Here is a 26,423-nt window from a genome sequence, read left to right as displayed (position 1 = left end):
GGGTTATAATGTATTTGAAGCATACCTTGAAAATAAATGGAGTGAGGTGGGGAATGCATCCTAGATGGGACACCAGTCCACATTGTGGAGCACAATGAACACAAATGTTCACACACTCAGATTCATTCATTTAACAGTCTTAAACCTCTCAGCATGCTTTTGCGAGAGGAGAGGAAACTGGAGGACCCAAAGAAAACCCATGTGTGCTTCGTGAGTACATTTGAATGGAAATAAAATAGAAAATTGATTCTTTTGTGCTTTCTCTCTCTCTCTCTCTCTCTCTCTCTCTCTCTCTCTCTCTCTCTCTCTCTTTCTGAGATCTTGTAGAGCATGTTGTCAAATACTCACCATTGCTGTGCTGCATTTATGTGCCAGAATATCTTTCTGGTTCTGGTATCATGTGTCTTTCTACCTACTAACCCATCAATGATCAAACCAGTATCTCCCAGAGTAAATGCTTCATTAATGAATTCAACGAATAATCTCCCATTGCATAAAATAGGAAATGAGTCATGGAGTTGTGATATTGTAGTTATTACAACCCTATTCAAGGTTGGCTTGAAAAGACCAAGAGTACATCTGGAGGCCTGTTGTGATCTGCACTCATGACGATGTCTGAGTCTTAGGTTGTGGCAAGCTTCCACAGGTCTGTAACCATATTTTTCTGCTGCAAGGTGAAACCTTGGTGTGAAACAGTCATTTGTGGGAATGCTGGAGGCTGGCAGTATTACAGATCATGGTTTTGTGTCTCACCTTCTGCCTAACTATGACAGCTTCAATAAGATGTGACAGGATTTCATGCCTTTGGTCTATGGAGGTATGGCTATGTCTCAGGTTGCAAAAGCTTTTTTTTTGCAATGAAATATTACTGCTGGTGACAATGGACAGGTCTGAAATGCAGGTATGTACATGTGTACTTTCAGTGGGTAGAGTTGGTGCTCTTTTAATAGACACAAAGTAGTGCAGAATGGCAAAAGAAAAAAGACTGAACATAGCCCCATGCACATTTTGTTTTATTAAATATGTGGTTAACCTAAAATAGCTGTTGGAGAGGGGAAAAGAAGTTGAGAATTCTTCTGCTCTGGGTTCAGTCATGGATCTGTAGGATTTGCTGAAACTGATTCCTTGGGTAGAATTCTTTCTATGCCAAATAAACAATGCCAGACTATAAGAAGAGAGGGGCAAGAAAAGATGAACTATGAAAAGAAATAATATTAAATCCAGGGACTTGCAAAATCCTGAGTGAATAGATTAAATGTGGTGTAAGGCATATTGAGAGAAAAGGAGGATAAGAGAAATATATAAAAGTAAACAGACAGAATGAACAAAAAGGGAGGTAGACAGAGAGATAGTGAGGACATAAGACAAAGTACACAAAGATAAAAAAAAAGAGGTGAACTGTAGTGTAAGTAGTGCAGCTGAAGTGCACGGCAGGAAGAAAGAAAAGAGGCAGCACAACAGAGAGAGAAAGAGAGGGAAAGAAAGAGAGAGGGAGGGAGAAAAGGAGAGGGAGTGACAGAGCATTGCTTTTCAAGAGCAGGCAGAACAAAGAGGCCTTTGTGTGGAGTGCTGAGAGAGTGGATTGGAGCCAGGGCTTAGGGAGTGTTCAGCAGTGTGCACTAACTGCATTCCTGCACTGAGATTACAAGACTCGTCTCATTTAGACTTCTCCAAGAAACACACTTAACCCTCTCCTACCCATCTATCTATCTCCCTCTCTCACTCTCCCTCTCTCTCACTCTCTCTCTCTTTTTTTTTTTTTTTGGTTAACCTCTAATGCTCCATTTGGTCTGAACTTTTCTTGCCTCTTTGTAATTTCCGCATGCGATTTACTTCATAATTGGATGCTTTATCTTTTTTATTCCCCTTGTCTAAACATATATATATATATATATATATATATATATATATATATATATATATATATATATATATATATATATATATATATATATACTGTATATGTCTATGTTTTTTTGCGCAATGACCCAATATTGGCATTTCATAAACTTATTATCAGTTCAGAGCCACTATACAAACTTAGTCTGCTATTTGCATTGATTCAGTACATTTATGTGTTAGTAGCACAGGTGGAAACCAATTCACATAGAAAACAAATAGTCTCTGATTATATAATCTGTATGAAAGTTAGAAGAGGTACAGTTTCTTCAGTATCACTTCATTAACCGTCCATGTTCAGGGTTCAAGGTTTTTATAGTCAATGCCACCATATGTGCAGACATACAGAGGAATCGAAATACCGATTCTACCATGTGGAAACATACCAAAAGTCCCGTTTGATGTCGTGATGATCTAGTTCATTTAAAACATCATAATTACTTTAAAACATTGACAAGAATTTTTTGCTTTCATGCTCTATGATGAGTATGGTTTTACTAATTATAAACATACATTTGCATAAAGCATAAATATTTGTCCATGCCCATGTTGATTAGAATATAAAAAATGTGAAAAGTATTAATTTAAGGTGCATTTAAAACAGATAAAAATGTGTGATAAAGTTGTGATTATTTGTGACAATTATGAGATGATTCTCGATTAAATATTTTAATCGATTGACAGCCCTAATATTAATATGACATGAGGTCCATTTACCAGCATGACACTAAAACAGGTAGTAAAAAACTTGTGTAAAAAATTATAGTCATTACTTTAACTTTTATCAGAGTCTTTTAAAAGTAAAGGATGTGTGTACTTTTGCCACCTCTGCTAAGTAGTGATGTACTTGTTGGAGCTAATTATACTGGCTCGGGTAAATATAACTTGAAATGTAGTGACAGTGCTATGCTAATGCCCTTGAGATAAACTGTATACTACACTACAGTATAATGGTAAAAAAAAAATTCAGTGTTCATAATGAAAGGCTTGTATGTAATGAATCAAATAATGTAATTCTGCCTCTTTTTTTATTTTATTTTTACACTGTAACAGGCTGATCTCTCTTCCTTGCAAAAATTGCATACTACATCATTGTCCTATAAGCAGAGGGCTTCAAAATATCGCACACATGTCCTATTATCGAATTTGGCATATTATTTGGCCGAGCAGCATCCTGACATAGCTTGCCTTGCAATGCAAGTGTTTGGGAGGGAGAAAGAGACAAGGAAGGATGGGTAGGCCAATCACCTCTGGCCCTTTCAAAGCCAACATAACAGTATCTGGAAGTCATCATCAGAGTATACAGCCCAGAGGAATGAATAAACCCTGAATAAACCCTGTTTATTCTCCACATCATTAGCCTTTAACTGTAGTCTAGCATCTACAACAAACTTATGTAACAGCAAATAAGACACTCAGTTTGTTAATATTTTCCCATTGCTTGTGATCTGTGAACTGTAGTTTCATTAATGCTATGACATACACAATGGTCTTATATTTCTTCTACTCATACATCATTATACAGAAAACTGTAAAAACAATCTAGTCCTAAAAATGTAGTCTGGATCAGAAAAACAAGGCCAAGTTTCATAGACCACCCTACTGAGATAGGAGGAAAAGAATATAAGAATGAGCGGAGAAAATGAAAGACACAAAGGAAGAAAAGCCACAAAAAGCTATTCATGCAAAAAGGATCCCCCTTGCAGAGAGGACGAAGGCTGTTTTCAGAAAGACAGTACGAAATGTAATTAGTGCTTCACTTTGTCCAGTCTCCACTTTGCACTCTCACTTCTTTTGATCCTACTTTTTAATTCCTCCACTCAGCACTTTCTAAAACCTCTTGTTCCTCCTTACCAATGCACTCTTTCTTTCAGTGTGTGTTCTTAGAGACTGCAAAAATGGAGAGAGAGGATGAAAAGCATGTGGAGTTTTTAGATGGTACATTCTGGTGTGCAAGTTGAATTTTAAGCACAGTCCTCTTTTTAGTCCTTCCCATTTGTATACAAGACAGAGAAGCACTTGGCCTACAGCCTAATCACTGCATCTCTGTAACGTGCACACATACACACAAATTAATGGCTGCCCAGCAATGGGGTTCTTTAATCGAGATATTCAAATCTAAGTCTGCTTTAAAATCACTTAATGTGTTTAACTGGGCACCTCATTGTTAGTATTAGTCTGTCTCGGTTTATCTCACAAAAATCAATGTCAGTTGTGCAAACTGGTGGATGGATTTTGTCAGTTGGAAGTGAGCACACAGCAGTTTGGAGGGAGGGGTGGGGGTGGATGGTTAATGTTGTAGATTTGGTGAAAGTTGGACCATATGAGAGTCCCCCTCTGCTCACATCAAAGCCTTGCCTGCCAGTTTAATTCAGCCAAGTGATCTGCATTCCCATAGGCTCCCCTGGTTTCCTGTCCCCACAATTGCAGTCTCCTTCTGACCACCCTTGCCTCAAACAGGACTGCTATTGTCCCCTTACTCTCCCAATGTGCCCTGGGGGTTACCATCCAAACCACTCCCCCTTCACTGAACTCCATGTCCAAGCTCTCACACCCTCTTCCCTGCCCCCTACCAGAGTTGCAGACACAGGGGCCTGCACTCAGCAGTAACCGTTACTCACTGAATGGCTAAGTGTGGAACTCTGCATTCCTCTCACTTCTCTCTGTCGTTCTTTGAGTGATGACTGTGAGTGATTTGAAGGCTGTAGGTGCAGGAGGTCAAAAGATAGCAGGGGTACAGTAAGCAGAGGCCCCTTCTCAGCCAGAGCAAACAGACAGAATAAAATAAGGCAGATAGAGGAGGGTTTAAAAAATGGAAAGATGCAATACAGTTAGTGAATGAACATGAAGGATGTTGTCTAAAGAATTTTGTTCAAAATGATCTATGTACAAATAAACACCCTATATCAAGGCCCCAATACAATAAATCATGCCAACATTTGCATAAAAAGTAAAAGCTGATTCAAGGAAAGACTTGACCACATCATTTCAAATGTCAAACTAAACAGCATGCAAGTTTAAAATTCTAATTCAGGGATTTTCAGTAGATTTCCTGGTTTTGGTGTAGGATTAAAAAATGTAAGGCATAGTGATCAGTTAACTACAGCGGTGTTGGGGATGCCATTGGTACACACAAAAACTGGACTACATAAAATATAAAGATAAAGTAAAAAAAAAATATAATCACACCCTTGGTTGTCATATATTTTCTTCACACATGAAATAAGCTCAGAAATTTCACTAACCTGAAAGAATGGAATAAAAAAAAGTTCAAAAGCTACCCTAGACAAAAGCTCACAAATCTAAGAAAATCCCATTAAAGTCAGGCTTAACACTGTGCCTTAACCCACGCCGTGGTGCACACACATTCACACACAGTTCCTCTCCTTTTTTTTTGTTTATTGTGACAATAGGGATTTCGGGGATCAGGACGCACTTGCCTGGATTTCACGCTCCCGTACTCAAAGAGGACTACAGTTTACTCCTTTGCAACACTGTGTTCAACCAACACACCCACTGATCACATGTGCGATCATATCTGCTGATTGTGTATTCCCCATTTTTCTCTTTTCTTGTGTCAGTGTTGTTGGGCAAAGAGCAGAGCCACATGTTTTAGGTTGCCATAGTTCCTCATTGTCATGGCAGCCAAAACTCCCCAGTGTGTATATTGGCATGCTGACATTTACATTCTCAACTAAATGTCCTCTGAAGCATTTCATGTTCTTCTTCTAAAAAAATTACTTGCCTGCACAGAAAGGAGAACAGACAACAGATTATTATCAATCAAAATAATTTCAATGTTTTTAATCACTTATACTAATTCTGACACAATTTTCACTCCCATGCATGATAAGAATCCAACATGGCATATGAAGAATGTTTATCTTGACCTGTGGTTGTTTTCTGTAATGTCTGAACTGATTTCACTTAAACTCTAAGGGCTATGGGGCATTCCCTAACAAACGGGAAGTGGACAGATCATTGTCAAATGACAATCATCCATTTATTGTTTTGTAGGAAGGGTCAAATTAGATATTTAAAGGTTACCTTGCTTGGTTTTTCCGAAACGATATTATGCCTCAAGGCCTAAACTAGGCTATCCCCAAATATAACCAAAGTCAAAATAGTGTATTCTAGGGTGGAGTAAGTGATAGGAGCTTTGATGGAATGACACTTGTCCAGTTAAACAACAGCTAAATTGTACAGTGTGTCGATGTATTCCTCTGATGATATTACCAAGACAAGCTTATGAGCTGTGTCTGTGTTTGTGTTGAAATCGATGTCTGAAGCAAAAGATTCTTCATTTTATATTTGCCTTTTTATATTACTTATATACATTTTTAAGTATTTTAAATGTAAATAAATATAAAAAAACATGTATCAATAATACATGCATCATTTGTTTTATAAGTAATTTTTTTGATAATACCTTACATACTGTGTGAGAGGAAGGAGCCCGCAATGGAAAGCGGATGGGGGATTTCTTCACCCCTAATTAACACATAAGTAACAAGAGTAGAACAAATAACTGACAACAGAAAAAAAAACAAGCATCACAAATGCTAGAGTTCCCTAACATCCCCTCATCCTGTTCAGAGCTCTTGTCTTTTAACAGTTACTGTTTACTCGAACGGCATCGCACACAGTCGCTCAAGAAAAGACACAAAGCAATGTCAATATCAAATGCTATGAAATCAAAGAGCCTGTTTTGGAATGGTTCACTAACAATGGCGTTGGAGTCCAATGTTTAATTCATGCAGTTGGGTGTATAATATGACCGGATAAGAGACAGGATGTTGGATAAATAAACATTCCTCTGTGGCACCATGAGGCTGGAGCATTAAACAGTTGTGACTCTCAGGCCAAACCCATGACAGTTTCAGTGGGAGTCATTGAAAAAGAGAAGGAAAGCAAAAACCACAAATGTTTTGGAACACTGATGTTTAATGAAAGGAAAGGGATAGAATCCTCTTACTATGCCCCCCGACTAATGTGGCCTTCTCTCTGTTTCACCCTTAATGCATTTTGGAAGTCTGGGAAGTAAATTGTAATCATACCATCATGTATGTATAAGTCCAAGAACACATGCATTATATAAAGCTAGGCGTATGCAAGCGTGCGTGCGTGTGTGTGTGTGTGTGTGTGTGTGTGTGTGTGTGTGTGTGTGTGTAGCCATTTCACCTGGCAATAATTTGACAAGGGTCTAATGACTGATGAGGGAGAGTGTTTAATTGATTTAATTACAGGAATTCAGGAAAGTAGAGCTCAGGGATGCTCATATTCAGACTCTGTCAGTCAGGATACTGTGCTGACCTCCTGACCCCTATAACTCTATCCCATTCATGAGTTAGCAGCACACGAGCATGGTCTTTGGAGGCCCTTTTCACTTTACCTTACTGCTAAGGTTCGGTGTTCACAGTCCAAATGCTGAAGCCAATTCTCTTATTATTACTACAGCATTCTGTCTACCAACCCAGGCATTGGCGTGCTCAACATAACACACTGTTCTAGAAATTCACCGATTGAAATACATGTATTATGACACTTATGCACACACAGAGCAGGATATACTATACTTTTATTTTCTCACATGTGTTATGAAATTTCCTTGAGCTGTTACAAACTACAATGACCAATCAAAAAAATTCACTTGAGGCTAGTACAAGGACAAGTTAGTTTTTTTTAGAGCATACCTTTATAAAGGTTGAAGTCTGCATAATGTGTCTTTAAGATGCTGCTTTTCCTTAGTGGCTAGGCTGGTGCTGGGTGGCTGCATTGTGAGAGCTGTAGGCTCCCTGATCAATAACGCTATTAAAGCCTAATTCATTCAGCAGGAGGCAAACTCAATTTAATACAGCGGCCCTGTTAAGAGGCAGGAAGCAGCAGCACATCAAAGGAAGGCTTTGTGAAGAGAATATCCAAATAGAGCCACTCATGCCTAGAGAATGAAGGGCCATTCACGACACACACACACACACACACACACACACACACACACACACACACACACACACATAAATAAAAAATAATTCATCTTAGACTTAAACTGTATTTTGTTTTACAAGAACTATGCTACATTGCATATAACTTATAATAATTTGTTTTAAGATAAACCTTTGTCCGTTTTTTTTTTTGGTCAAAAATCTAAGTTTTGACAAATCGGCAATTTCAATCACCTTATATTTCTTTTTTATACTATAATTTTTATTAGCACATTCTAATTGTCATAATAATTTATATGTTTATGTATAATCTACATATTTTGATAGGTTGTGTCTTGTTTCACGCTAGCGGTTCACAATTGAATTTAATATTGTTTGCTTTTAAATTTTTATTTGACAAAAGTAGAAAATGGATAGGTAAGCAGGTAGCTTTGCATTCTAACAGCTCCAGGGTCCCTTGATTTTTAGATTAGGTTCTGTCTTTGTGGGATTTTCTATGTGGAAAATTTTCATTGTGAATGGATTTTCACTGGGTTCTCCAATGTCCTCCCACTTCCCACACCCTTTCTAACTCGCTTCTTCCAGTAGATGTTGCATACAAAGTAATCATAGATTCGTAATTTTAATTTCCTGAAATAACTTAAGAGTTAAGTATTATAGGGAGATTTGAATCACACAAATTACTTGAAAACTGTACTCTCTTATGTGGCCTCTTCAGCCAATTACCTGATTAGCTGTTCTATTACCAGATGCTAGCTCAACTGTTATTTGCCTCTCCAAATATCAACTTTTTTGGTTGATTTGTTTGGGTATCTCTATTTAGGACTACACCAAGGATAGAAAACTGAAATTATGTCTATATTTTTCACTTTGCCATTTGATGGCTTTGGAGGAACCCTGTTTTCACTTTATTTTGCTATATTTATAAAATCCGCATTTTGACTGGATCTCACTATCTTTTAAATTGGCCCATGCTATTAAGCTGTTAAAATTCTGACTTTGAAGGGCCTTTTTCTGGCATAGTTTAAGTTTGGCACAATCTGATCACCTGTGGTAAATAATTTGTATCAGTGGTCACATCCACGTCCATGTGTCACAAAAGACAATTAAAATCATATGCTATAGCTTTTTAAAGTCACCCAATCTGTAGCAGAATAGAAAGAGCGGCCTAACATGTTAAATAGCATTCTTCATTTATTTGTTCACGTTTGTATCTCTTTGAATTCTATTTTGTTAATGGGTCTTAATTTTTTACATCCTTGTCTTCTATGTCTTTCTATTGGGTTTGCTGCTAAGCATAACTCTTTCTCTGGCATATTTTCAGGGAATGCAAAAAATCACTTTAGGGTACAATCACCATAAATATAATTTTATTGTTTCTGTCTTTCTATGTTCAAATTATATTATACTATGCTTTTATCTTTCAGCATTTTGTCCAAAATGCTCTATTCTCTACCAACAGTAGGCAGTTCTTTAGAGCCATTCCGTGACACAGCCACCATAACTTTCAGCCTTACACACTCTGCTGGTCTATTCTTTGTGCCAAAAGTATGAGCTAGTTTTTCATGTAGAGATATAGTGAGTCAATAATCACACCAAGGTCTTTCACTGCTGCACATGATGTAACTGAAAGGTCATCCAGAGTTACTGGAATTACTTTTACTTCTAGCTGCCTGTTTTCCTAATATAAATACTTTATCTTGTCAGAATTAAGTAGGAAAAGGTTACTCAGCAACCAGGGTCCTTTACACATTTCTCAATTTTATTGTCTCTCATCTTGCTTTAAGGGCTGTGGTATCAATGGTATCAAAAGCTGCACTACAGTCAAGCAAACTCAAGCAAGAATACACAACCCTGTTCAGAGGCCAATATTAGGTAATTTACCACTTTAACCAACATATTCTCATTACTGTGATCAGGCCTAAATACTGACTGATAGATTTCATGAATGATATTCCTTTATTGTTAGGATGATTACTGTTATGCTACAACCTTGTCTAAGGTCTTGCTGATAACAGGGACGGCAACTACATAGGCAGTGTTTAAGGAAGAACTGATTACTGGTAAGCAAGGATTGGTTGCTTCTGGTGGTAGCTGTTTAAAGAAATATGAAGATAATTGAACTAGTAGACAAACTGAGGAAGAAGATTGAAGAGGAAATTAAGGGAAAATATTTGGTCTTTAAAGAGAAGTCATTTATGTGACTGTTTATTTAACTATCTTATTTTTTAAAAGACTAAATGTTAAAACTCTCACAAAGAATCACAAAGTAATAATTACACAAGACTGATGGTGTGTATGCTTTTGTGGTGGTCAAAGTCTGCTACAGTATTAAATAATAATCATAGATTATTTTGTTATCTTATTTCAGGCTGGAGAAATTTGCAGATCTAGCAGCACTTACTGTATTTTCTTAGCTAAGAAGGCTTTCATGGCATGCTGTTTAGAATACTATCAATTTAGTTTGATGCTTTTTCCATTCTACTTTTTAAGTGGGCTGTTACTACTTCTACTAGGCTAGTTGTTCCTCTCTACTTTTTTTTCTTTAAAGTGGAACAACATTAATTAGGTTGTAGCACAATGTTGACTCTAAGCATTCAGGTGCCTGACCAACTTTAGTGGGATCAGGCAGTACTCCAATCAAGGCTAAAAACTCTGGGAGATTATTGTTAAAACGATGTAACGTAGCTGATGTGAATGTACATTTGACATAATAGTGTGGCAAAGTCCATAAAAACTAAAACCCATTTCTAATGACAAAATGTGGAAATGAAATAGCTTGCAGAACAATGTTTTCTGTTTAATTTGAATATAATTATTGAATAACATGTGTGTCTACCATTGTGAGTGAGACCTACTAGATCCTGATTATCCTCTTATGGCAGGGGGTGTCCAATCTTATCTACAAAGGGATGGTGTGGGTGTAGGTTTTCATTCCAGTCAAGCAGAAACCACACAGTTGAAATGATCTTGGCTTTCAATAGACAATTAGATGTGGCTTTTGCTTGGTTGGAATAAAAACTTGCACCCACACTGGCCTTCACAGATAATATTGAAAGTTTGCCCCACCCTTTTTCAAATCATCCTTCCCTGCAGTCTAGCACTGTCTCGTTGGTCTCATTTATATCCCCAACTCTAACCCTTGGCATTTTTCAAATATATCATACAATGCCCAGAAAAATAATCTGTAATTCTATATACTAGTTTGTGCAACTAGGCTTTTAACTGAAACTCTTCCAATGATATTAAGAACTTTATGGAGCAGATGTCCTGATATGTAAAACCATTGATTTAAAAAGGCTGTACTTTCTTTTTTACATGACTGATCCAGTTAAACCTTTTGGAAACCAATAGCAGGTCATACAGATTTTAAGTTTATAGCAATAAAAAAAAGTATCATCTTTCCTAATGTACTGCCCAACTATTTTAGCTGATCCTTTGTCACATTACCTGTTACTAAGTTCTGCCTATAACCTAAAAATGTCATACAAAACACATTTTTGGGTTAAACAATAAACAATATAAATGCATTCATGCTATTAGAATAATCGTGAATTCTGTGACCTAATTCTAGTTACCTAGACTAGGTCAATATTCAAAGGGCGACTGACAAAGTTTAATGTTATTGTTTATTTCCAAGCAAAAACATTACCATCCCCACATCCTATATACCTTGTTCCTCTTTACACACACACACACACACACACACACACACACACACACACACACACACACACACACACACACACACACACACACACACACACACATGCAAACACACATCCCTCTTTCTTTACAACACTGTTCATCCTAATAAACCTTTGTGGTGTTTGGAATCCATTATAGTCAATATCCTACAATTCAGAACATCCTGAGACACAGTGGGAAGGAAAAAGTGGATACAGTTTGGGAGGGGCAGAAAGAGTCTGACTGCAGCTATGAAAGCAGACACAGGAATGAGGTTCCAAAGTCAGACTTGCAGTTCTGTACAAAGTACAAGTGCCTCTTTACTCTGAGTATGTTTTCATAGAGCTCAGTCAGAGCTCACTCTCTGAGGCCCTTATCAGTGTATGTATGGGTACTGGTCAATGCAACTTCAAACAGTCCCATACATAGAAGAAACTCAGATGTCTTGCCAATTTTTAGCAGAGTGTGAGAAACAAGCTTTATCAGGTATAACATTAGAGATTTAAGACAAATAGCTGGCAGAGTGCCAGGGGAGTCAGGGAGGAAAGAGGTGTTAGATTACAGACCAAACTGAAGGTTGCATTAAAGAAAAATACACAGCGCAGCACTTTCAACAATGCTGCTTCCTGACAGAGAACACCAACAAAGGCACTTCCTTTCTGCCTGCCCCTTCACATGCGCTCTTACTTCCTGTTTTAGACCATTGCCGACGTTCAGACATGTGCCTGACGCACTTCACCCTACAACTACCCCTCTACACATATATACACACACACACACACGTGTACACTCTTTGCACGACCCTTTTTTAACCTTCTACCACCTGACCCAGCTAACATCCCACAACACAGGAAAACTCCCATGAGACCCGGACTTCCTTAAACAGACTTTCATATGAAAATGAGGTTCCCTGGCACTTATATGTTTGCATTTTAATGAAATATCAGGTGATTATTCTTTCTGTTTGCATTTCAACAGCAATACTGTCGTAACCTGAACATTTAGAAGAGGGGAAACATGTCAGCTGATCATGTCTGAGCTTATAGAAATTGTAAAAAAAAACTTTGAGAACCGCTCTGTGAAAACACTTGGGCTTGTGGGTAATTATTGCGGAGGAGAATCAGAACATTTGAGAGAGAGAGAGAGAGAGAGAGAGAGAGAGAGAGAGAGAGAGAGAGAGTGAGACTATGTGTGTGTGTTAGGGGGCCAGATGTGTAAGGAATGTTCTGGCCATTTGTGAGCTTGGTTTGGGAGGGGGTTTAAAGAATAGCAGAATCACACCGCCTGCAAATCGTTAAAGAGCTGTCAAGCCTCCAGCGGTCTACTGTGCATTTTATACTATCGTACTGATGGCCACCAGCTCCGCAACCATAATACACATTGGAACTACATGCTGTTTGTGAGCCTGTTTAATCCAAATCTAAATACTGGGTTTTTCAGTGGTGTTGGCTTAATAGATGCCTAACAAACAGAACACAGTACTGAGAGTGAATATGTTATACTAAGTTGCAGATATCAGAGTATGCTGAAAGTTAGCCAAGAGGGAAAAAGTCTCAGACAGAAGTAAAAAAAAAAACTTCACAAACATGGCAATAGCCCAGAGGCTCTGTTCCTTCTGTCTGCACCTTATACCAGATGTACAAAATACAGAAACAGCAAGTTTCCAAATAAATAAAGCAATGAAGAAATCGAAGGAATTTCATCACTGTATCTTAAATGTAAGGAGCACAAAATTACCTTTGCCATTGACCTCCCCCACTGCTGAAACCCCTTCCCTAAACCCATCAGTTATGTGATGCTGTGCTTAACAGCACTCCAGAACACTCTATGTTTGTTCAGCTGTTTCAGGCCTGCCACAGAAGCCCTGGGAGGCCGGACAGAATTCATAAACCCTTCTCATCACATGAAAGAAAAGAGAAAATGCAGGGAAGGGCATGAACAAGACAGATGGTAAAGAGAATGAAATGACAGGTCTAAAGATACATAATTTTTTAATGATTTTTAGAACGAACTACATCTAACGCTGTATTGTACTACTAAACAATGTTTTATAGCGGCAGTTTATATGTAAACAAAAAGGTTGGGTTTTTTCCGCTTAAAAATTTCAAGTCTTTTAATGTAAAAGTAGGGTTTATATAATTGTATATATAAAAACATTCTGTTGAAATTGTGATCTGGTTATTGAAAAGACCCATGTTTAGAGAATTATGGCACCACTGGCTCATGAAGGAATGAGAACTCAACTGCTTTTCCAGCAAAGTTAACACGCATTTTGCACATGCCTTAAAGTCAGTCTGTTTCCACTGTGCAAGGCAAAATATGAGTCAATGTACCCATTGTGTGCTGGATTTAATATACTCTAAAACCTCTGAACCTTTTCCTTAGTCACCCTGAAAACCTTTCTCCATCCTGTTGTTTTTCATCCTTTAGGCGAGGAGTGCATAAGTGTCTTGTCAGCAGCACTCTCTTTCCAAAACATTTCCTTCTGAAAATATGGTGGTTGATCACAGATCAGAAAGAAAACAGACGAATCAGACAAGAATGTCATTCACAGCTTTGATTCACAGCTCTCAGACCAGCTTGGTCTTGTCATGAGACAGTTTACACAGTTGCGCACTATTCTGACCCTTATATATTTACGTAAGCGAATAATGTGTCACTAAGGCAGAGCCATGAAATGAAAATAGAAGAACACGAAAAGGCGGGAAACCAATAGCCAAATTGTTTATTGGCCTTGATATGTGAAAGGCTGAAATTTCAGCCTCACTGACTGTGGAAATTCGAACCCTTGGTCCAGCTGTCCGCACATTGCTGTCCCAGAGAGCCCAAGCACTCTGCTCTCTCATTCATTCTATCCATCCATCCATTCCCTCCATTCTCACTCATCAAGGTGATCGATTGAAAGACACACCCAAACAAAACATGGGCCTGACTGCTGACCGGTTTGATCATGTCCTCATATTTCCCCCAACTCATGTGGACCAAACTCTGAACACACAGTTGAGTCAAGCTACATTTATTAAACAATTCTGTCACCCTGGGGAATATCCCCAGATTGATTCCACCAGGACACATCACTGAACGTAGGGCTTACATTTGAACTTTAGAATCATTTAAAAGAAATCGTTAGACTCAAACATTCTGTAACTGTAAGAATGGCGTAACTGCTCAGAGTTCCACATAATGGATGCATTAACGCAGGCACACATTTTGTGTGATGTATATAATCAGATGACACAAGAGCCTGCAAAAACTCTCTATAAATTTGCAGTAGCAGGGCATGTGATTTTGAGTTAGATAAGTGATTAGTACACACAAAACTCATGGCGGATGTCACTATTGACATAGGTTTTATTACAATCTCAAAACACTCAATGAGTTAGGGCAAGCAGCAAAATACTATGTGACAGGAAACATTAGATGGAATATTTTTAAATAGGGGAACAAACAGACAGACAGACAGACAGACAGACAGACAGACAGACAGACAGACAGACAGAAAGAAAGAAAGAAAGAAAGAAAGAAAGAAAGAAAGAAAGAAAGAAGATAGAGAAAGCCATATTATGTAACCATGTTACCCATGTTAAACATACAATGCTCCATCACAACACCATTGTAATACTACGATGCCCTTGCAGTCCTGTCTTTTTCACTTCCCTAACATTCAGAGGCAGTGAGAGGCAGTTCACCTTTTTGTCCATGAATGTGTATTTATTTCAGTCCCATTCAATAATGTCAATGAGACCTCTGAGGTGGTGACTGTAGTTTTTCCTACATTTTAGTGCCCTTTCTGGAGAGAAAAAGAGAGAGAGGCGAGAGAGAGAGAGAGAGAGAGAGAGAGAGAGAGAGAGAGAAGATAAAGAAAGAAAGAAAGAAAGAAAGAAAGAAAGAAAGAAAGAAAGAAAGAAAGAAAGAAAGAAAGAAAGAAAGAAAGATGTTAGAAAGGGGCAAGTTGTGTGTGTGTCTCCACTGTGTGCTTAAAACAAGCACATTGTAGTTAACCTTCATCCTATATACATGTACTGATTGTGATACAGCAAAAAAAATATATAATTCACAATATAACAGTATAATGTATCTTAGCTGAAACAGTTCTGTTCTGATCTGAAACATCTAAATGCATAATTTTATCTCAAATATAGAGATGTAAAATATAGAAACTCCAGGCTGTGAGTGGCACACAGTGGCTGTGTTATCCAGTTCTTAACTGGATGCCCATATTACCCTCCCCTTTGTCACATGCTGTGAATTAAGGACCTTGAGAAGGACAATGAGGAATTGTCTCTGAAGGTTTATAATTGTCCTCAAACCCACCCCCGCCAGCAAATCTCAACAGAGAGGCAAGAGAGAAAGTAAGAGAATAAAGACTGTGAGAGGCGTGTTGACAGAAAAGCCTTATCTAATCTGTGTGTGTACATGACAGAACAATATATTTTGTTCATATTATCTTATTTGAAAAGTGTGATTAGTGTAATCAGTATGAATCACTACACTTTCAGCCTCTCTTTCTGTGCTCCTCTGCATAGATGCCAAGTCGACTTTAAAGAGTTTGGAGTTTGATGAAGACAGTCTGGCAATGATGTAAGAAGATGTGGGTGTAATGCTGGAGAGCATGGTAGGGCTGGAGGAAAGGAGAGGATGGGGTCCTTACGCAGATGTTTTAACTTTAAGTTTTGGTTGGATTGGCTAATTATGAGCAACTCTTAATGATGCTGGCAGCCACCCCATAAACCTGGTTCATTGGACGAGCTGAAGTGTGAAGAGTCATTAGTGTGACCTATGAAAACACTGTGACTGCTCAACTCTGAAACTACCCCCCATCATGTTCTAATAATACAGATCTTTATAATTGTATGTATTTATGTATATATTCATGTGAATTGCTAGAGTTCAATATAGGACTGGAGTGCTTCAAATTGAGAAAGAAAGCGAGAATGAATATGTTAAGGTGATGCACATTTTCCATTCACAGGTCTACTCACAGGGATGTTGGAAGCTAGCAGGCCAGTTTATAGCTAAAGAGAGAAAGAGAGATGGAAAGGGAAAGTTGGCTTGAGGGAAGGAGGGACTTGCACAGTGAGCTTTGCACAGTATATTAGGAGCCAAAATAGGACATCGTGTAATCTGACCTTCCCACACTTTGATAAAGGTTACCTCACTGCATGTCTTAATCCCTATTTATTATCTATAGGACTGAGTAGGATTTTAACACTGAACTGAAAATGAACAAGGGTGGTTTGCTGCATAGGAGCACAATTTTAATACAAAAATGGTCAGGTGCTGCTAATTAAATGCCCTTAATTAATTGAGCATAAGCAAATGTGACCACCTCTAAGAAAGCCTAAGTTTTAGCAGTTTGCTGTCTGGAGCATTCAGGTGTTGATGACTATTTACAAGAGGGAAAACATTAAAAGCAGTTGCCAATCCCCCCAGGAGTGGATCCCCAAGAAAGTAGGACTGTGGATTGATCAGGGAAATGGTTAATAAAAACCCAGGCATTACATTTCAGACTCTACAGGCGTCAGTTAGCATGTTAAATGTTAAAGTTCATGACAGTACAATTAGTAGACTGAACAAATATGGTTTGTTTGGAAGGGTTGCCAGGAGAAAGCCTCTTCTTCTTCTTCTTCTTCTTCTTCTTCTTCTTCTTCTACTTCTTCTTCTTCTTCTCCTTCTTCTTCTTTTGGCTGTCCTCTACATCTGCCTCTTCCAAACCAAAACCTCTTCTCTCTAAAAAAGAACATCACAGCACAGCTTAGGTTTGCAAAGTTTAATCTGAACAAACCACAAAACATCTGGAACAATGTCCTTTGGACAGATGAGACCAAATGGAGATGTTTGGCCATAAAGCACAGTACCACACTTGGTGAAAACCAAACTGAGCATATCAGCACAAACACTTATACCAACTGTCAAGCATGGTGGAGGGGTGATGATTTTGCTGTGCAGCCACAGGACCTGGTCAACATCCTCACTCGACTGGAAGTACAGATTCTCGTGTTTTATAAGACTCTGGTAAAAGTTGTACTGACTACACTTTTTTACTCAAGTTAAAGTAAAAAATTTACTACCTGTTTTAATGTCATGCTGGTAACTGGACCTTACATCATATTAATATATTAATACTAGGGCTGTCACTCGATTAAATTATTTAATTGCAATTAATCGCATAATTGTCATGTCAACTCGTGATTTATCGTAACTTAATCGTAAAACTTAATTTTGATATGTTCTAAATGTACCTCAAATGAATACTTTTCAAGTTTTTAATAAACTAACCAATTGTAACAGATGTTATAAATATATTAATTTCATTTAAAATCTCTCCCTTTGTTATTAATAATTGTATATTTATTTAATTATTATTCACAAATTATTTATTTATAATTATTTATTTTGGAAATTTTTATTTTAATATGATTTTTTTTTAGATGTCATGGTTCTTAAGTTATATGCAGTTTTTGTGTGGTTGTTTTAATAGTTAAATATGGAACATAGCTCCTTTAAGATTTATGTTCCGGTTCCAGTTGCTTTCCCTCAGTGCTGAAATTGTCTATATATATATATCTGAGTAAAGAAAGAATGTCATAAATAAACGTTTGTTGCGTTGAAGGTTTTAATTTCGCATCTTTTATATTTATTTATTTTTATAAAAATGGTCAAATAGAAATGCACACTACATTAATGGCACGTTAATAAAATTAGTGCTGTTAAAATGAATTTGTGTTATGACAGCCCCAATTAATAAAAAAAAAATTATAATTTTGTTATCTTATGAATGTATGCAGACTGAACAACCACCATGAAGAAAACAAGAAGATAAAAGATGATGATGATCAGGTGATCAGGAATGTCTACGTTCTCAGTCATGTTTACATCACTGACTCCCTCTGTCTCATCCACGTTAACCCTAGACTTCTTTTTGCCTTCTGGCTTGCTCATTGTTAGCTTCATAAACTAGCCTATGTCTGTGGTAAATAAGGGCCAGGAAATGATGAACTAGTGGTAGATTGAAAAAGCTGCGCAATGACAGGAAATAGGTTGATGGGCTGAAAATGGTGTGCAATAAGAAAAAATATGGACATTTCAACAAATAGTTTAAAACTAAAATAACTAAAATAACTAAAATAAGCCTGGATTGAAATTGTAAAAAGTAGAAAGTACAGATATTTTTGTAAAAATTGTAATGAGTAAAAGTAAAAAGTATATAAATAAATAGTGACATCATGTACTGATACCTGATAATTTTACTTAAGCACAGTAACAAAGTATTTATACTTCGTTACGGTCATTGCATTGGCTATGAACTCCTCTGTATATTATAGTATTCTAGAGTCAAATATAAGGCCATCTGTCTGAGAGCTAAAACTTGGCCAAAATTGGATCATGCAGGAGGACAATGATCCCATTCCCAAGCACAACAACAACTCTACAACAGAATGGCTAAAAAATAAAAGAATCAATGGGCTGAAATGACCCAGTCAAAATCCAGATATCAGCACGAAATTCTGTGGCAGGGCCAAAAGAGAGCTGTGCATAAACAAAGGACCAGAAATCTCAATGAACTGAAACAGTGTTTTCAATGTAAGAGAGTGATAAAGCCATACAGAACACGATTACATCTTCTACATGCTATTGAATCATAAGAAGTAAGCAATATTTTTGTTTCTATTTTGGCTCGATTTTTGTAAAATCTATAATGACATGTCATGAGTTGTTGTTCACCTGATGTTGTATTTATGTAATACCCGCTAATGACAAAATGATTTATATTATGCACTGATACGTGAAACCGTAGAATTCAAAGAGGGTGTACCTTCTTTTTCACATGACTCTATGCTTAGATTTCTGTTAGGGTGTTGTATTGGTGTCCATAAATTTTAATTATAACAGTAAAAGTGGGATTAACCCCATCTTGGAACCACTTCAAATTAGAGCTCACTCAGTCACAAATAAACACCTCGTACCTGTTCACTACAGAGCATGTGTAGAAATATAGATCATAAGATGAATAAAGAAAGAACTTGGCACCTTATACAGAAAAAAAATACAGCTTCCTGTGTAAAAGACAGCAGGACACACAGAGACAGGATATCACAGCTCGCCACAATAACAATGTATCGCTCATACTTAGATGGTGCATCATGCTGTATTCATAATCTGTTACTGATTACTCATAGACTGATATAATATTTGGTTAATAGTACTATAGTGTCATAGTCTCGCTAATCAGACTTGACCTAACTCAAATTCAGATACCATTAAGTCTTAAAAGAAGACATGATGATAGTATGTTACAGCAAGTTCCCCAAAAAACAGGTGTCATTCATTTTTTTTTTTATCACCTATCTAACCACCAGACCAGGTTTGTCGTTAGATTCTGAGTAATTCAAGAAATTATGTATGACACAGTAGCAGTGTAGTGCAAGCATGCAGCCATCTTCTCTTTTTCTTTATTCTACTTTATACCCAGAGTCCACATGTACACCATACAGTGTTTTATGCTTAACAGCTTATGACTATACACACAGTCACAATTATTGATTCCTCCAAAATTGGCCATAGACCTCTATTTGCTGTGATGACTGTAGTTTTCCTTATGTTCTAATGCCCATTCTTGAGGAAGCTGTGAAACAGTACTCACCAAAATTGCAATGGTTTCCATTTTCCCATTGCTAGTATCGCTAGCTTCAATCACTGCAATGTTAATGAGTTAACTAACCTGTATTGTTGCTCAGTAGTGGCACTTATTATAATTATTATAATATTGTTGTTTAGTGTGGCACCAGGATTCTGGAGGAACGTTGTCTCGTTTTTACTGTGTACTGTGTACCACTGTGTATAGTAGAAATGACAAAAAAAGCCTCTTGACTTGACTTCTGCCTACATCCTGGGTCTTGCCCTTCTTTCCTGATCTGTACACAGAGGTGTCCAGGTCCATGGAATAATCCTTATTCGGCCCGCCTCTTTAGCCCCAATGTTACACTCTACTCTAATGTAGTGGGACTAAAGAAGTGCGGTTATGGGCCGATTCCTTGGGTTGATAAGACACTGGTGAGCATCGTTCCTTAAGGCCCTGGTGCTGCCTACCAATCCCCTTCGGACCTGCTCAGTTTTGGTGGGCAAAGTGTACATGGTGGGTCAGGCTGGTGGCTGCCTGCATACCATGGCAGTCTTGCATGATACCAGGCTGACCTGCTTAAGAAGCTGGACGAGGGAGAAGATATTAAAAGTGACAACATCCTAGAGTTGCCTAATGCCACAGACCTATCCTGTCTAAGGAGACCGCAAGAGATATTGGCCGGTCTATGGCAGGCTTGGTGGCCGTTGAGAGGCACTTGTAGTTAACTCTTTTTGACCTCTGTGATAGAGACAAAGCCTTTCTCCTTTCTCCTGTCATGCCAAATGTCCTATTCAGCGATGCTGTTAATACTGTCGTCGACAGATTCGAGGAGGCCAAAAGTGGCGATGTATGCCTCAGTACACGGTGCCTGCCTCTCCTCAGTGCCCGAAGCAGATTTAATTTTATTAAATTTGCTATCCTGCGGTCTCCAGTGAGTGCCTCCCTTAGCTTCCACCCAGGAACGTAGCGGGCAATTCAGGGCACTGTTCGAGCTGCTTTAGGCATGCTAGAGGTCGGTCTTGAGAGACTGATCCCCTTAGTACACTATTTGACAGCCTGGAAACTATTGCCAAACATGTCTCAATGGGTCCTGCACACTGTAGAAAGAGGCTACAAAATTCAGTTTGGGTCTCTTACACCTCGGTTCAACGGGGTGTTTCCGACTCCCGAGCAGGCTCTGGTTATAGAGCAAGAAGTAGACATTCTCTTAAGGAAAGAGGCCATCGAGGTGGTCCCTCCCCAACAGAGAGTCCTGGTTCTACAGACGGTACTTTATAGTTACCAGGAAGGATGGGGTATTGCGTCTCATTTTAGATCTGCATCAGCTGTACTGCTGACTCATGAAGCTCAGGATCAAGATGTTCATGCTAAAACAAGTCATGTCTGAAATCAGGTCAGAGGACTGGTTCATCATGATAGATATGAGGGTTGCGTACTTCCACAAACGTATCCTTCCTCTCCAAAAGAAGTTCCTGAGGTTTGCTTTTAGGGGCTTACCAATATTGGGTTCTTCCATTTGGCCTTGCACTCTCACGCATTTTCACAAAGTGTGTGGATGCTGCTCTGGTTCCTCTGAGACTGCATCCACATACTAAATTATAGCGACAATCGTTTGATTCAGCATTGGGAGTTGGGATTAAAACTAAACTGCAAGAAAAGTGGCATACAGAGAAGCACCTAACTAGGCGTAGTGTGGGATTCGACCACAATGGGGGCACATTCGTCTCCTGCTTATATCGTGTCAATCCTAAAGGCTGTCAAGAGAGTGACAGAAGGCCAGTTACACACAGTGAAGCAGTTTCAAAGACTGCTTGGTCTGATGGCAGCTGCATCCAACATGGTACCGCTTGGCCTTCTGCACATGAGACCCCTGCAGTGGTGGCTCAGTAGGGGCAACCCGTTACGCACGATCATGCCGGTACGCTTTCCACCTGTTGCGCTGCTCCCGGACGTTCTGGAGAGAGTTCGCAGTGATGGACTACGTCAGCTGGGGGTTTATTACCTAGTTTTGTAGAGAAATCCTGATGTGTTAAATAATGACCTGGACATTGTTTTGTCTTGCATTGTTTTGTCTAGAGATGGTCATCTCTGTACACCTTCCTAATGAGTCATGGAAGGTGTAAAAGTTTATTCTGACATTGTGATGTACATTGTCTATGTGATTTGCCTCAATCCTGGCAGTTGTGAGGGGTGCAGTAGAACAATATTTATGTATGTAACTGTGGTTTCATAGGATGCAAGGTTCTTTGTTGTCAACCAAAGTTGAGTTGGCTGTGAAGATTAGATTGTGACAGATTAGATGCTTCCAAGGTCCACTGTTTGGCCCTGAATTTGGGATATGTCACTGGATGTTCCACATCATTCCTGTATCTGCATGGTTCCCCTGGTTCCAGTTTCCTCCCATACTAAATTTGCATAGGTGTGAAGTTATGTGTGAATGTTTGTTTCACTGATGTCCTTAGGTGGACTGGTATAAAACAATTACTGAAGATGATTGAATGAGTAAATGAATAAGCATTATATATGGCTGATGGGTAAAACAATAGGAGAGGCTTTTCAAAAATGTCAGATGATCCTGAGACATACAATCTGAGAGTCAGGCCATGAAACATATGCTGACCACATGTCCAAAAGCAGAGAAATGAAAGGGCCAGAAAAAGGTGTGATCTATTTGTGAAATCATTTTCATCACACTTCAACACAGAACATCTGTGTTTCTCCTGGTGAGGTTTACTTAACACTTAATTTTCCTCTGGCTGTCTGTTAAAAGTTTTCAAAATCAGTCAATAACGATCAGCAGTCTTAATGCAAGGTCCTACTAACAGACTAAAGGTGTTATGAAGAGTTAAGCAGCAGACCAAAAACATCTTGTGCTTGTCCATCACACAAAGGTTAGTTGTCCCATATCCCTTGTGGAGGCTAAGGTAGCTCATACAATGGTGGAGATGAAAACCAGACAATGGCTGACATTTTTACCAGAAGAAGTGGATAGTGTATCACCTTTGCTGAAAAGAGAGACCCAGGAGAAGAAAAGGCTCACAAAGAGAGTAGTAATGAGAAAAGGAGAAGAATAATGTACAAGCATCTATTAATAACATTATCTGATTTCACTAAAATGAGAGTGCTGAATTGAATACAGCACAGTGTTAACCTCACTCGACCATCCCTCCTGTCCCAGGACAGATGGGCTAAGAGAAAATACTGTTTTTACATGACAGAACCGTGGGATTAAATTACAAGGTATACAAATACTAACAGGTGTGCTAGATAATACTGTACAGAGATTCAATTATGTACTGTGTACAGACAAATGAACTTGCCCACATGCACAACTGCACAGAGAAACTTTAATCACAGATGTTTCTCTAACACTGATTTGTTCCCAGAATGCTTGAGTGCATACAGAACACCATGGTGACAGCAGTACAGACATTTCATTTTGTGGTATAATAAAACACAAAAGCATAGAGTTTCTGTTTTCTAAAAAAAAAAGTACATGTGCATTCATGTGCTCATATATGTAAGCATATGAAAGTACTCCTTTCTGTACACACATAAATAGTTATTTCCTCCTCCACTGCACACCCACACAGACCAAAATAGGCCTTACTTCATGTGTAGGAGCATTGCAGGTGGTTTTACTAGTTTAAGTAGAGCAGCAAAAATCCCCAGCCTTCACATGATCACTGTTCACTATGTCTTATTAACATGTCTTATTAGCTCAGTGGATGTGAGCGTGCGTGTGTGTGTGTGTGTGTGTAAGGTTTAAACACATGTTTCAGCAGGTACTGCAGTTCTACACATAAAACCAAGCACAAGTATTGAAATAATTATTGCACGACTCCTCAATCTGACTAAGACATTAATAATATGCTAAATGTGTACATGTGATGTGAAACTGTGGCAGCCACTGTTGAAAACAAGTGTTCATCACTCTGACAGCATGTAAAAAGAAGAAGGGAAAGAAGAAGTGTGGAGGCAGTGTGCTCGGTAAAGGGAAGTGAGAGAATCCAGCACAACAGCTGCTACCGCTCCTGCAAAGCCGTTCCCTGACAAAGTGCTCTGTTTGTCTCTAGGTCAGCAAGAAGGCCAAAAGACACACACACACACACACACACACACACACACACACACTCTCTCTCTCTCTTTCTTTCTATCTGTCTTTCTCTATCTGTCACTCTCTGTCTCTCGTGGAAATGCACGCACATCAAAAGTTAATAAGTAAATAGGCTACACTTCATATCGGTTTTGGCATCAGTGTGCCCAGCCTTGTGGAGAATTATATGCCAGAGTGACACAAATCAATATTATCTTTTCATTCACAGGCCAGAAGAAAAGGACCGAAAAGAGGCCACAAAGAAAGAGAGAGAGAGAAAAAGAAAAAGCTTGAGAGAGAGAAAAGAGAGGCAAAGAAAGCCCCCTTCTGGCTCCCACTAACCCATACACATCTCTGACTGCTTTGCCCAGTCTCTCACTCTCACTTGGCAACTGAAGGCCTTCCACAAAGAATTTCAGCTTTCGGCCAAAGACAAGGCCAGGAGGAGGCCGAACCCCTAGCAGACGATCGGTTGCCACTGGACACCACTGATCAGTAAGTAGCTTCCACCGCTTCGGAAATTAGTTTTAATGATTTACTCTGAACATATAAAGTATGAACAGTTTACACAAAATATACCGTATGTATGGTGTTCAGTGACTAATGCTAATGCAGAGTAAGATGCTAAAAGGGTCTATTGAGCACATTCATTTCCTCAGCTCATTAGTAGTCACAAAATCCCCTTTGCCTGCTGCACTGCTTTCTACACATTCTCTGTTCCCTCTCTTAAACACACATAGAACGAAGACAGATTTGATTTGGACTAAAGACTATGGACATAAGTAGAGCAGACCCATATTTACACACACACTGTATTTTGCATTGCTTGCACTTTTTTACCTACCAGAAACTTTTTTTATTTACGAAAATGGCATATTCTAGACTCTAGGCACAGAACAGAGAAGAATGTTTTAATGAATAAATGCCCTGTACTGAAGAGCAAATAATGGTTTAATTTGCTGATAGTTTGCAGCCACATACAAAGACCAAGAGAGAAAAAAAACTGTAAGTGAACTACATGTTCTTCTCCAGAACTGGATTTCTCCCTCATTTCTCTGCTTTTATCTCTGTCTTAGGAGAGGCATTCATCTATAAACCGAACACATCCCTTAACCCACAACTAATCATCCATATTTTTCAGCTCTTTTTTTCTTTACCATCAGAACACTGATGGGCCAAAGCCACAGGCGTGCAGGAGAACCTGATAGTCGTGGAAGTGGAGCTGCTCACTCGTTCTGGGTTGGAATGCATTTTTGCAGTGCTGCAATTTTTTGCCATATCAGGGGAATGATTGCAGCTCCCCTCTGGAACGATCAGCTTCCATATTCGTTTATATAACACCCCCCCACACACGTGTGTGCTCACACACACACACACAGACACACACACACACACACACACACACACACACACACGCATCTATGCCTGTACATGCACATACTCCCTCACTCACACATTTGCACACACCCAGAAATCAAACCACCTCAGCAGATTAAATGTGCTTTAAAAAGCGACCACACACTCACAGAAAATGACCGTTTCAAGCAGCCTGGCTTTCAGTTCCCCCAATCCTGTCCATCTAACATTCCATGAAAACCACAATCATCTTCACTTCACTGCCATGACACCCCCCTGCACCCCCACACACACACACACACAAACACACAAGTCACATAGTCAAAAATCAGCTTAACACAAGGCAGTATTAATGCAGCATTGTCTACAGATAAGTACACTAAGCAACGAGTAATTAGCCAGTTATATTCAAACTAGCTACACTTCCAGCTCCACCTAACAGTCAAAAACAACAACAATGCCGTTGCTGTGTTTTTGAATTGCAGAATATTTTGAATACTACTTTAACTATATTATTAATGATGTTTTTCAGTATAGTCAGCTGTTAATTTTATATATTTGGTCCATTTGGTCATAGTGCCTGTTATAGTACCGATAACAAATCATCCAGAATAGGATGGAGTGAATAAGTTTAAGTCATTTAAAAATGCTGGCTATACACTAATTCCTCCTAGCTTGTACTAAACTATATAAATCTCAAGCATTATCCACAGAGTATATGGGGAACTGTTGATAGCTTGGTGGACTAATCAAAATAGATTATAAATATGTGGCAAGTGGTGAGATCAGATCACTGTACCAAATGATGAACATGATGTAC

The 26,423-nt window shown here is 38.6% G+C and overlaps 1 long non-coding RNA gene across 2 annotated transcripts; it reads left to right on the top strand.

The window, feature by feature from the left end:
* Positions 1-138: 138 nt before the first annotated feature.
* Positions 139-25,871, top strand: LOC124390602. Of its 2 annotated transcripts, none has more exons than XR_006926779.1 (3): positions 139-210; positions 16,055-16,143; positions 24,477-25,871. It is a non-coding gene; the product is annotated as an uncharacterized LOC124390602 (long non-coding RNA). The 2 variants fall into 2 exon arrangements; XR_006926778.1 differs by lacking the exons at positions 139-210; positions 16,055-16,143 and adding exons at positions 726-901; positions 24,094-24,227.
* The last annotated feature ends 552 nt before the right edge of the window (positions 25,872-26,423 follow it).

Source organism: Silurus meridionalis, chromosome 8 (assembly GCF_014805685.1).
Source record: "Silurus meridionalis isolate SWU-2019-XX chromosome 8, ASM1480568v1, whole genome shotgun sequence".
Taxonomy (NCBI): Eukaryota; Metazoa; Chordata; class Actinopteri; order Siluriformes; family Siluridae; genus Silurus; species Silurus meridionalis.
The sequence above is the reverse complement of the archived record's forward strand: the minus strand, read 5'-3'. Positions and strand labels throughout refer to the sequence as shown.